At 47.3% G+C, this 12,258-nt stretch overlaps 1 long non-coding RNA gene across 1 annotated transcript in view; it reads right to left on the bottom strand.

Moving 5' to 3' along the window:
- Nucleotides 1-396: 396 nt before the first annotated feature.
- The window catches only part of LOC146036156 (uncharacterized), an 80,345-nt gene continuing 68,483 nt past the window's right edge, over nucleotides 397-12,258 (bottom strand). Inside the window, exon 3 of the long non-coding RNA XR_014460783.1 lies at nucleotides 397-1,540. This is a non-coding gene — a long non-coding RNA (uncharacterized LOC146036156). The remainder of the gene's footprint in view (nucleotides 1,541-12,258) is intronic.

Here is a 12,258-nt window from a genome sequence, read left to right on the forward strand (position 1 = left end):
CTTATTCTATGTGGTATACAGAGGAGGGTCTATCTTATTCTATGTGGTATACAGAGGAGGGTCTATCTTATTCTATGTGGTATACAGTGGAGGGTCTATCTTATTCTATGTGGTATACAGAGGAGGGTCTATCTTATTCTATGTGGTATACAGAGGAGGGTCTATCTTTTCCTATATGGAATACAGAGGAAGGTGTCCTTATCTTACTATGTTATATACAGAGAAAGGTTTATATCCACCTGTGTATTTATGTATGCACAGAGCCAGAGATGGGCAAAACGGGTCACTAAGACAAGACAGGATCCACCGGATCACTCTGTGAAAAGATCCCGATCTTTTAGACGAGTCCTCGACTCACTTTGAAAAAAGGGCTAATATGATAATAAAGAAGCATAATTTGTTTTACAATCATTTATTGCCATATTTTTTTAACTTTTTTTTTTAAAAACAGTGAGCTGAACAAATAAGTACATACATGACCAAGTAAAACACTGATCGATGGCTGGGTGCAGTATCGCCATTGATGGCAACCATCGATGGCGTCTTCACCGATGGCCATCCCTAGCAGCGGAAGCCTTGTTATTCTTTCTTTCACTTGCAGTCGCAGCACTGTCTCCAGAGTTAGTACATCTCAGCTGCCACAGGTGGCAGTGCTGAGATCAGGCAAATGCATTGTAATGAAAAACGAAACAGAAAGTAAAAGAACGCCGGTTCACCTTTTTGGGATCGGCAACTCACTCACTCTTTTATGGGATCTGCCTACACAGAGCAGAACCTCTGTGTGTGTGTGTGTGTGTGTGTGTGTGTGTGTGTGTGTGTGTGTGTGTGTGTGTGTGTGTGTGTGTGTGTGTGTGTGTGTGTGTGTGTGTGTATGTATATATATATATATATATAATCCATGGGTTCAGGGCACTCACCAAACTGATAGTGCCCTGAACCCTTGGATTATACAAATTGGACTTAGCAACTGCTAGGTGCCTGATGGGAGCACTGCCCTTGTAATACACTAAAAACTGTGAGTGCATTGGATATATAAAGGATATATAAAGGATATATAAAGGATAAGGATATATATATATATATATATATATATATATATATATATATATATATATATATATTAGCATCTGCCAATTCTGACAAAGTGGACAGGGTATTCATCTTGGCAGACCACACATATTACAGATGTCTGAAAGTGCGCCGTATAGTTGCATCTGACGGTTTTTGTGCATGAGGTGAGAGGAAAGGTCGTCCTGCTTTCCTTATTTTTCCGACCAGTAACAGAACTGCAGATCGCTTTTACTGGTTTGGTAGTAGAGTGAATGAAGGTATTGAAATCCTTGCACTGCCCGTTCGGTGTAGACCATGGTGGATTGTTCATTTCCTTGTCACAGTTGAAGTTTTGATGTGCTTTGTTAGTAAGGTGCTTCTCCTTGAAATTATCGAATGGTGTACTAGTAGACAGGTGGGAGACGGAGAGGAGGACCCCGAGTACCATAAGAGAAGCTGATGCTGCAGACATACTTGCTGCTGGTGGAACCTGAGGAGAGAAATACACATGTGGGGGTCACAGCCTAGAACCATCTGAGACATTTGATAAGATATCCTGTCCAGTAGGGTGGCAAATCCTGGGATCGGGAATGGTGGGATTCCTCTAATGACCCGCTCATGAGCTGCATCGTGCTGGTGTGTACCCAGCATAAGGATTATGCACTATGGAGAAGGGTGGGGTTAGGCTATGGGATGGGAAGTTAGGGTGATGCACTATGGAGAGGGTTGGGGTTAGTATATGGGATGGGAAGTTAGGGTTATGCACTATGGAGAGGGTTGCGGTTAGGCTATGGGATGGGAAGTTAGGGTTATACACTATGGAGAGGGTTGCGGTTAGGTTTTGGAATGGGAAGTTAGGGTTATACACTATGGAGAGTGTTGCGGTTAGGCTTTGGAATGGGAAGTTAGGGTTATACACTATGGAGAGGGTTGGGGTTAGGCTATGGGATGGGAAGTTAGGGTTATGCACTATGGAGAGAGTTGCGGTTAGGCTTTGGAATGGGAAGTTAGGGTTATACACTATGGAGAGGGTTGGAGTTAGGCTATGGGATGGGAAGTTAGGTTTATGCACTATGGAGAGCGTTGGGGGTTAGACTATGGGATGGGAAGTTAGGGTTATGAACTATGGAGAGGGCTGGGGTTAGGCTATGGGATGGGAAGTTAGGGTTATGCACTATGGAGAGGGTGGGGGTTAGGCTATGGGATGGGAAGTTAGGGTTATGCACTATGGAGAGTGTTGGGGTTAGGCTATGGGATGGGAAGTTAGGGTTATGCACTAAGGAGAGGGTTGGGGTTAGGCTATGGGATGGGAAGTTAGGGTTATGCACTATGTAGAGGGTTGTGGTTAAGCTATGGGATGGGACATTAGGGTTATGTACTACGGAGAGGGTTGGGGTTAGGCCATGGGATGGGAAGTTAGGGTTATACACTATGGAGAGGGTTGAGGTTAGGCTATGGGATGGGACATTAGGGTTATGTACTATGGTTGGGGTTAGGCAATGGGATGGGACATTAGGGTTATGTACTATGGAGAGGGTTGAGGTTAGGCTATGGGACGGGAAGTTAGGGTTATACACTATGGAGCGGGTTGGGGTTAGGCTATGGGATGGGAAGTTAGGGTTATGCACTATGCAGAGGGTTGGGGATAGACTATGGGATGGGACATTAGGGTTATGTACTATGGAGAGGGTTGGGTTAGGCTATGGGATGGGAAGTTAGGGTTATGCACTATGAAGAGGGTTGTGGTTAGGCTATGGGATGGGACATGAGGGTTATGTACTATGGAGAGGGTTGGGGTTAAGCTATGGGATGGGAAGTTAGGGTTATGCACTATGGAGAGGGTTGGGGTTAGGCTATGGGATGGGACATTAGGGTTATGTACTATGGAGAGGGTTGGGGTTAGGCTATGGGATGGGACTTTATGGTTATGTAATATGGAGAGGGTTGGGGTTAGGCTATGGGATGGGACATTAGGGTTATGTATTATGGAGAGGGCTGGGGTTAGGCTATGGGATGGGACATTAGGGTTATGTATTATGGAGAGGGCTGGGGTTAGGCTATGGGATGGGACATTAGGGTTATGTACTATGGAGAGGGTTGGGGTTAGGCTATGGGATGGGACATTAGGGTTATGCACTATGAAGAGGGTTGGGGTTAGGCTATGGGATGGGACATTAGGGCTATGTACTATGGAGATGGTTGGGGTTAGGCTATGGGATGGGACATTAGGGTTATGTACTATGGAGAGGGTTGGGATTAGGCTATGGGATGGGACATTAGGATTATGTACTATGAAGAGGGTTTGGGTTAGGCTATGGGATAGGACGTTAGGGTTATACACTATGGAGCAGGTGAGGGTTAGGCTATGGGATGGGACATTAGGCTTATTTACTATGGAGAGGGTTGGAGTTAGGCTATTGGATGGGAAGTTAGGGTAATGCACTAAGGAGAGGGTTAGGGTAAGGGATAGAAAGTAAGGGTTATGCACTATGGAGAGTGTTGGGGTTAGGCTATGGGATCGGAAGTTAGGGTTATGCACTATGGAGGGGGTTAGGGTTAGGCTATGGGATGGGAAGTTAGGGTTATGCACTATGGACAGAGTTAGGCTATGGGATGGGACATTAGGGTTATGCACTATGGAGAGGGTTGGGGTTAGGCTATGGGATGTGAGGTTAGGGTTATGCACTATGGAGAGGGTTGGGGTTAGGCTATGGGATAGGAATTTAGGGTTAGGCACTATGGAGAGGGTTGGGGTTAGGCTATGGGATGGGACATTAGGGTAATGCATTATGGAGAGGGTTGGGGTTAGGCTATGGGATGTGAAGTTAGGGTTATGCACTATGGAGAGGGTTGGGGTTAGGCTATGGGATGTGAAGTTAGAGTTATGCACTATGGAGAGGGTTGGGGTTAGGCTATGGGATGGGAATTTAGGGTTATGCACTATGGAGAGGGTTGGGGTTAGGCTATGGGATGGGAAGTTAGGGTTATGCACTATGGAGAGGGTTGAGGTTAGGCTATGGGATGGGAAGTTAGGGTTATGCACTATGGACAGGGTTGGGGATAGGCTATGGGATGGGAAGTTAGAGTTATGCACTATGGAGAGGGCGGGGCTTAGGCTATGGGATAGGAAGTTAGGGTTATGCACTATGGACAGGGTTAGGCTATGGGATGTGAGGTTAGGGTTATGCACTATGGAGAGGGTTGGGGTAAGGCTGTGGGATGTGAGGTTAGGGTTATGCACTATGGAGAGGGTTGGGGTTAGGCTATGGGATGGGAATTTAGGGTTATGCACTATGGACAGGGTTGGGGTTAGGCTATGGGATGGGACATTAGGGTTATGCACTATGGAGAGGGTTGGGGTTAGGCTATGGGATGTGAAGTTAGGGTTATTCACTATGGAGAGGGTTGGGGTTAGGCTATGGGATGGGAATTTAGGGTTATGCACTTTGGAGAGGGTTGGGGTTAGGCTATGGGATGGGAAGTTAGGGTTATGCACGATGGATAGGGTTGAGGTTAGGCTATGGGATGGGAAGTTAGGGTTATGCACTATGGACAGGGTTGGGGTTAGGCTATGGGATGGGAAGTTAGGGTTATGCACTATGGAGAGGGTTGGGGTTAGGCTATGGGATGGAACATTAGGGTTATGTACTATGGAGAGGGTTGGGGTTAGGCTATGGGATGAGACATTAGGGTTATGTAATATGGAGAGGGTTGGGGTTAGGTTATGGGATGGGACATTAGGGTTATGTACTATGGAGAGGGTTGGGGTTATGCTATGGGATGGGACATTAGGGTTATGTACTATGGAGAGGGTTGTGGTTAGGCTATGTGATGGGACATTATGGTAATGTACTATGGAGAGGGTTGGGGTTAGGCTATGGGATGGTAAGTTAGGGTTATACACTATGGAGAGGGTTGGGCTTAGGCTATGGGATGGGAATTTAGGGTTATGCATTATGGAGAGGGTTTGGGTTAGGCTATGGGATGGGACATTAGGGTTATGCACTATGGAGAGGGTTAGGGTTAGGCTATGGGATGGTAAGTTAGGGTTATACACTATGGAGAGGGTTGGGCTTAGGCTATGGGTTGGGAATTTAGGGTTATGCATTATGGAGAGGGTTGGGGTTAGGCTATGGGATGGGACATTAGGATTATGCACTATGGAGAGGGTTGGGGTTAGGCTATGGGATGGGAAGTTCGGGTTATACACTATGGAGCGGGTTGGGGTTAGGCTATGGGATGGGAAGTAAGGGTTATGCACTATGGAGAGGGTTGGGGTTAGGCTACGGGATTAGAAGTTAGGGTTATACACTATGGAGAGGGTTGGGGTTAGGCTATGGGATGGGACATTAGGGTTATGTACTATGGAGAGGGTTGGGGTTAGGCTATGGGATGGGATATTAGGGTTATGCACTATGGAGAGGTGGGGGTTAGGCTATGGGATGGGAAGTTAGGGTTATACACTATGGAGAGGGTTGGGGTTAGGCTATGGGATGGGAAGTTAGGGTTATGCACTATGGAGAGGATGGGGGTTAGGCTATGGGATGGGAAGTTAGGGTTACGTAATATGGAGAGGGTTGGGGTTAAGCTATGGGATGGGACATTAGGGTTATGTACTATGGAGAGGGTTGGGATTATGCTATGGGATGCGACATTAGGGTTATGTACTATGGAGAGGGTTGTGGTTAGGCTATGTGATGGGACATTGGGGTTATGTACTATGGAGAGGGTTGGGGTTAGGCTATGGGATGGTAAATTAGGGTTATACACTATGGAGAGGGTTGGGGTTAGGCTATGGGATGGGAATTTAGGGTTATGCATTATGGAGAGGGTTGGGGTTAGGCTATGGGATGGGACATTAGAATTTTGTAATATGGAGAGGGTTGGGGTTAGTCTATGGGATGGGACATTAGGGTTATGTACAATGGAGAGGGTTGGTGTTAGGCTATGGGGTGGGAAGTTAGGGTAATACACTATGGAGCGGGTTGGGGTTAGGCTATGGGATGGGAAGTTAGGGTTATGCACTATGGAGAGGGTTGGGGTTAGGCTATGGAATGGGAAGTTAGGGTTATGCATTATGGAGAGGGTGGGGGTTAGGCTATGGGATGGGAAGTTAGGGTTATACACTATGGAGAGGGTTGGGGTTAGGCTATGGGATGGGAAGTTAGGGTTATGCACTATGGAGAAGGTGGGGGTTAGGTTATGGGATGGGAAGTTAGGGTTATACACTATGGAGAGGGTTGGGGTTAGGCTATGGGATGGGACATTAGGATTTTGTACTATGGAGAATGTTGGGGTTAGGAAGTTATTGTTATAAACTATGGAGAGGGTTGAGGTTAGAAAGTTAGGGTTATACACGAAGGAGAGGGTCGGGGTTAGGCTATGGGATGGGAAGTTAGGGTTAAACACTATGGAGAGGGTTTGGGTTAGGCTATGGGATGGGAAGTTAGGGTTATGCATTATGGAGAGGGTTGGGGTTAGACTATGGGATGGGAAGTTAGGGTTATGCACTATGGAGAGGGTTGGGGTTAGGCTATTGGATGGGAAGTTAGGGCTATGCACAATGGAGAGGGTTGGGGTTAGGCTATGGGATGGGAAGTTAAGGTTATGCACTATGGAGAGGGTTGGGGTTAGGCTACGGGATGGGACATTAGGGTTATGCACTATGGAAAGGGTTGGGTTTAGGCTATTGGATGGGAAGTTAGGGTTATACACTATGGAGAGGGTGGGGGTTAGGCTATGGGATGGGAAGTTAGGGTTATACACTATGGAGAGGGTTGGGGTTAGGCTATGGGATGGGAAGTTAGGGTTATGCACTATGGAGAAGGTGGGGGTTAGGCTATGGGATGGGAAGTTAGGGTTATACACTATGGAGAGGGTTGGGGTTAGGCTATGGGATGGGACATTAGGATTTTGTACTATGGAGAATGTTGGGGTTAGGAAGTTATTGTTATAAACTATGGAGAGGGTTGAGGTTAGAAAGTTAGGGTTATACACGAAGGAGAGGGTCGGGGTTAGGCTATGGGATGGGAAGTTAGGGTTAAACACTATGGAGAGGGTTTGGGTTAGGCTATGGGATGGGAAGTTAGGGTTATGCATTATGGAGAGGGTTGGGGTTAGACTATGGGATGGGAAGTTAGGGTTATGCACTATGGAGAGGGTTGGGGTTAGGCTATTGGATGGGAAGTTAGGGCTATGCACAATGGAGAGGGTTGGGGTTAGGCTATGGGATGGGAAGTTAAGGTTATGCACTATGGAGAGGGTTGGGGTTAGGCTACGGGATGGGACATTAGGGTTATGCACTATGGAAAGGGTTGGGTTTAGGCTATTGGATGGGAAGTTAGGGTTATACACTATGGAGAGGGTTGGGGTTAGGCTATGGGATAGGACATTAGGGATATGCACTATGGAGAGGGTTGGGGTTAGGCTATGGGATGGGAAGTTAGGGTTATGCACTATGGAGAGGGTTGGTGTTAGGCTATGGGATGGGAAGTTAGGGTTATGCACTATGGACAGGGTTGGGTTTAGGCTATGGGATGGGACATTAGGGTTATGCACTATGGAGAGGGTTAGGCTATGGGATGTGAATTTAGGGTTATGCACTCTGGAGAGGGTTGGGGTTAGGCTATGGGATGTGAAGTTAGGGTTAGGCACTATGGAGAGGGTTGGGGTTAGGCTATGGGATGGGAATTTAGGGTTATGCACTATGAAGAGGGTTGTGGTTAGGCTATGGGATGGGACATTAGGGTTATGTACTATGGAGAAGGTTGGGGTTAGGCTATGGGATTAGAAGATAGGGTTATGCACTATGTAGAGGGTTGGGGTTAGGCTATGGGATGGGACATTAGGGTTATGTACTATGGAGAGGGTTGGGGATAGGCTATGCGATGGGACATTAGGGTTATGTAATATGGAGAGGGTTGGGGTTAGGCTATGGGATGGGACATTAGGGTTATGTACTATGGAGAGGGTTGTGGTTAGGCTATGTGATGGGATCTTAGGGTTATGTACTATGGAGAGGGTTGGGGTTAGGCTATGGGATGGTAAATTGGGCTATACACTATGGAGAGGGATGGGGTTAGGTTATGGGATGGGAATTTAGGGTTATGCATTATGAAGAGGGTTGTGGTTAGGCTATGGGTTGGGACATTAGGGTTATGTACTATGGAGAGGGTTGGGGTTAGGCTATGGGATGGGACATTAGGTTTATATACTATGGAGAGGGTTGGGGTTAGGCTATGGGATGGGACATTAGGGTTATGTACTATGGAGAGGGTTTGGGTTAGGCTATGGGATGGGAAGTTACACTATGGAGAGGGTTGGGGTTAGGCTATGGGATGAGAAGTTAGGGTTATGCACTATGGAGAGGGTTGGGGTTAGGCTATGGGATGGGAAGTTAGGGTTATGCACTATGGAGAGGGTGTGGGTTAGGCTATGGGATGGGAAGTTAGGGTTATACACTATGGAGAGGGTTGGGGTTAGGCTATGGTATGGGACATTAGGGTTATGTACTATGGAGAGTGATGGGGTTAGGCTATGGGATGCGATATTAGGGTTATGCACTATGGAGATGGTGAGGGTTAGGCTATGGGATGGGAAGTTAGGGTTATACACTATGGAGAGGGTTGGGGTTAGGCTATGGGATGGGAAGTTAGGGTTATGCACTATGGAGAGGGTGGGGGTTAGGCTATGTGTTGGGAAGTTAGGGTTATACACTATGGAGAGGGTTGGGGTTACGAAGTTAGGGTAATACACTATGGAGAGAATTGGGGTTAGAAAGTTAGGGTTATACACTAAGGAGAGGGTTGGGGTTAGGTTATGGGATGGGAAGTTAGGGTTATGCACTATGGAGAGGGTTGGGGTTAGACTATGGGTTTAGAAGTTAGGGTTTTGCATTATGGAGAGGGTTGGGGTTAGGCTATGGGATGGGAAGTTAGGGTTATGCACTATGGAGAGGGTTGGGGTTAGGCTATGGGATGGGAAGTTAGGGTTATGCACTATGGAGAGGGTTGGGGTTAGGCTATGGGATGGGAAGTTAGGGTTATGCACTATGGAGAGGGTTGGGGTTAGGCTATGGGATGGGACATTAGGGTTATGCACTATGGAGAGGGTTGGGGTTATGCTATGGGATGGGACATTAGGGTTATGTACTATGGAGAGGGTTGTGGTTAGGCTATGTGATGGGATATTAGGGTTATGTACTATGGAGAGGGTTGGGGTTAGGCTATGGGATGGTAAGTTAGGGCTATACACTATGGAGAGGGTTGGGGTTAGGCTATGGGATGGGAATTTAGGGTTATGCATTATGGAGAGGGTTGGGGTTAGGCTATGGGATGGGACATTAGGATTATGTACTATGGAGAGGGTTGGGGTAAGGCTATGGGAAGGGAAGTTAGGGTTATACACTATGGAGAGGGTTAGGGTTAGGCTATGGGATGGGAAGTTAGGGTTATGCACTATGGAGAGGGTGGGGGTTAGGCTATGGGATGGGAAGTTAGTGTTATACACTATGGAGAGGGTTGGGGTTAGGCTACGGGATGGGACATTAGGGTTATGTACTATGGAGAGGGTTGGGGTTAGGCTATGGGATGGGATATTAGGGTTATGCACTATGGAGAGGGTGGGGGTTAGGCTATGGGAAGGGAAGTTAGGGTTATACACTATGGAGAGGGTTAAAGTTAGGCTATGGGATGGGAAGTTAGGGTTATGCACTATGGAGAGGGTGGGGGTTAGGCTATGGGATGGGAAGTTAGTGTTATACACTATGGAGAGGGTTGGGGTTAGGCTATGGTATGGGACAGTAGGGTTATGTACTATGGAGAGGGTTGGGGTAAGGCTATGGGTTGGGACATTAGGGTTATGTACTTTGGAGAGGGTTGGGGTTAGGCTATGGGATGGGAAGTTAGGGTTATGCACTATGGAGAGGGTTGGGGTTAGGCTATGGGATGGGAAGTTAGGGTTATGCACTATGGAGAGGGTGGGGGTTAGGCTATGGGATGGGAAGTTAGGGTTATACACTATGGAGAGGGTTGGGGTTAGGCTATGGGATGGGACATTAGGGTTATGTACTATGGAGAGGGTTGGGGTTAGGCTTTGGGATGGGATATTAGGGTTATGCACTATGGAGAGGGTGGGGGTTAGGCTATGTGATGGGATATTAGGGTTATGTACTATGGAGAGGGTTGGGGTTAGGCTATGGGATGGTAAGTTAGGGCTATACACTATGGAGAGGGTTGGGGTTAGGCTATGGGATGGGAATTTAGGGTTATGCATTATGAAGAGGGTTGGGGTTAGGCTATGGGATGGGAAGTTAGGGTTATACACTATGGAAAGGGTTGGGGTTAGGCTATGGGATGGGAAGTTAGGGTTATGCACTATGGAGATGGTTGGGTTTAGGAAGTTAGGGTTATACACTATAGAGAGAATTGGGGTTAGAAAGTTAGGGCAATACACTAAGGAGAGGGTGGGGGTTAGGCTATGGGATGGGAAGTAAGGGTTATACACTATGGAAAGGGTTGGGGTTAGGCTATGGGATGGGAAGTTAGGGTTCTACACTATGGAGAGGGTTGGGGTTAGACTATGGGTTTTGAAGTTAGGGTTTTGAATTATGGAGAGGGTTGGGGTTAGGCTATGGGATGGGAAGTTAGGGTTATGCACTATGGAGAGGGTTGGGGTTAGGCTATGGGATGGGAAGTTAGGGTTATGCACTATGGAGAGGGTTGGGGTTAGGCTATAAGATGGGACATTAGGGTTATGCACTATGGAGAGGGTTGGGGTTAGGCTATGGGATGTTAATTTAGGGTTATGCACTATGGAGAGGGTTGGGGTTAGGCTATGGGATGGGAAGTTAGGGTTATGCACTATGGACAGGGTTGGTTTTAGGCTATGGGATGGGACATTAGGGTTATACACTATGGAGAGGGTTAGGCTATGGGATGTGAATTTAGGGTTATGCACTATGGAGATGGTTGGGGTTAGGCTATGGGATGGGAAGTTAGGGTTATGCACTATGGAGAGGGTTGGGGTTAGGCTATGGGACGGGAAGTTAGGGTTATGCACTATGGAGAGGGTTGAGGTTAGGCTATGGGATGGGAAGTTAGGGTTATGCACTATGGACAGGGTTGGGGTTAGCCTATGAGATGGGACATTAGGGTTATGCACTATGGAGAGGGTTGGGGTTAGGCTATGGGACAGGAAGTTCATGTTATGCACTATGGAGAGGGTTGGGGTTTGGCTATGGGATGGGACATTAGGGTTATGTACTATGGAGAGGGTTGGGGTTAGGCTATGGGATGGGACTTTAGGGTTATGCACTATGAAGAGGGTTGGGATTAGGCTATGGGATGGGACATTAGGCTTATGTACTATGGAGAGGGTTGGAGTTAGGCTATGGAATGGGAAGTTAGGGTTATGCATTAAGGAGAGGGTTAGGGTATGGGTTGGGAAGTAAGGGTTATGCACTATGGAGAGGGTTGGGGTTAGACTATGGGTTTTGAAGTTAGGGTTTTGCATTATGGAGAGGGTTGGGGTAGGCTATGGGATGAGAAGTTAAGGTTATGCACTATGGAGAGGGTTGGGGTTAGGCTATGGGATGGGAAGTTAGGGTTATGCTCTATGGAGAGGGTGGGGGTTAGGCTACGGGATGGTAAGTTAGGGTTATACACTATGGAGAGGGTTGGGGTTAGGCTACGGGATGGGACATTAGGGTTATGTACTATGGAGAGGGTTGGGGTTAGGCTATGGGATGGGATATTAGGGTTATGCACTATGGAGAGGGTGGGGGTTAGGCTATGGGAAGGGAAGTTAGAGTTATACACTATGGAGAGGGTTAGGGTTAGGCTATGGGATGGGAAGTTAGGGTTATGCACTATGGAGAGGGTGGGGGTTAGGCTATGGGATGGGAAGTTAGGGTTATGTAATATGGAGAGGGTTGGGGTTAGGCTATGGGATGGGACATTAGGGTTATGTACTATGGAGAGGGTTGGGGTTATGCTATGGGATTGGACATTAGGGTTATGTACTATGGAGAGGGTTGTGGTTAGGCTATGTGATGGGACATTAGGGTTATGTACTATGGAGAGGGTTGGGGTTAGGCTATGGGATGGTAAGTTAGGGTTATACACTATGGAGAGGGTTGGGGTTAGGCTATGGGATGGGAATTTAGGGTTATGCATTATGGAGAGGGTTGGGGTTAGGCTATGAATTGGG

The sequence above is a fragment of the Crinia signifera genome, chromosome 9 (genome assembly GCF_055691185.1).
Source record: "Crinia signifera chromosome 9, ASM5569118v1, whole genome shotgun sequence".
NCBI classification, from domain to species: Eukaryota; Metazoa; Chordata; class Amphibia; order Anura; family Myobatrachidae; genus Crinia; species Crinia signifera.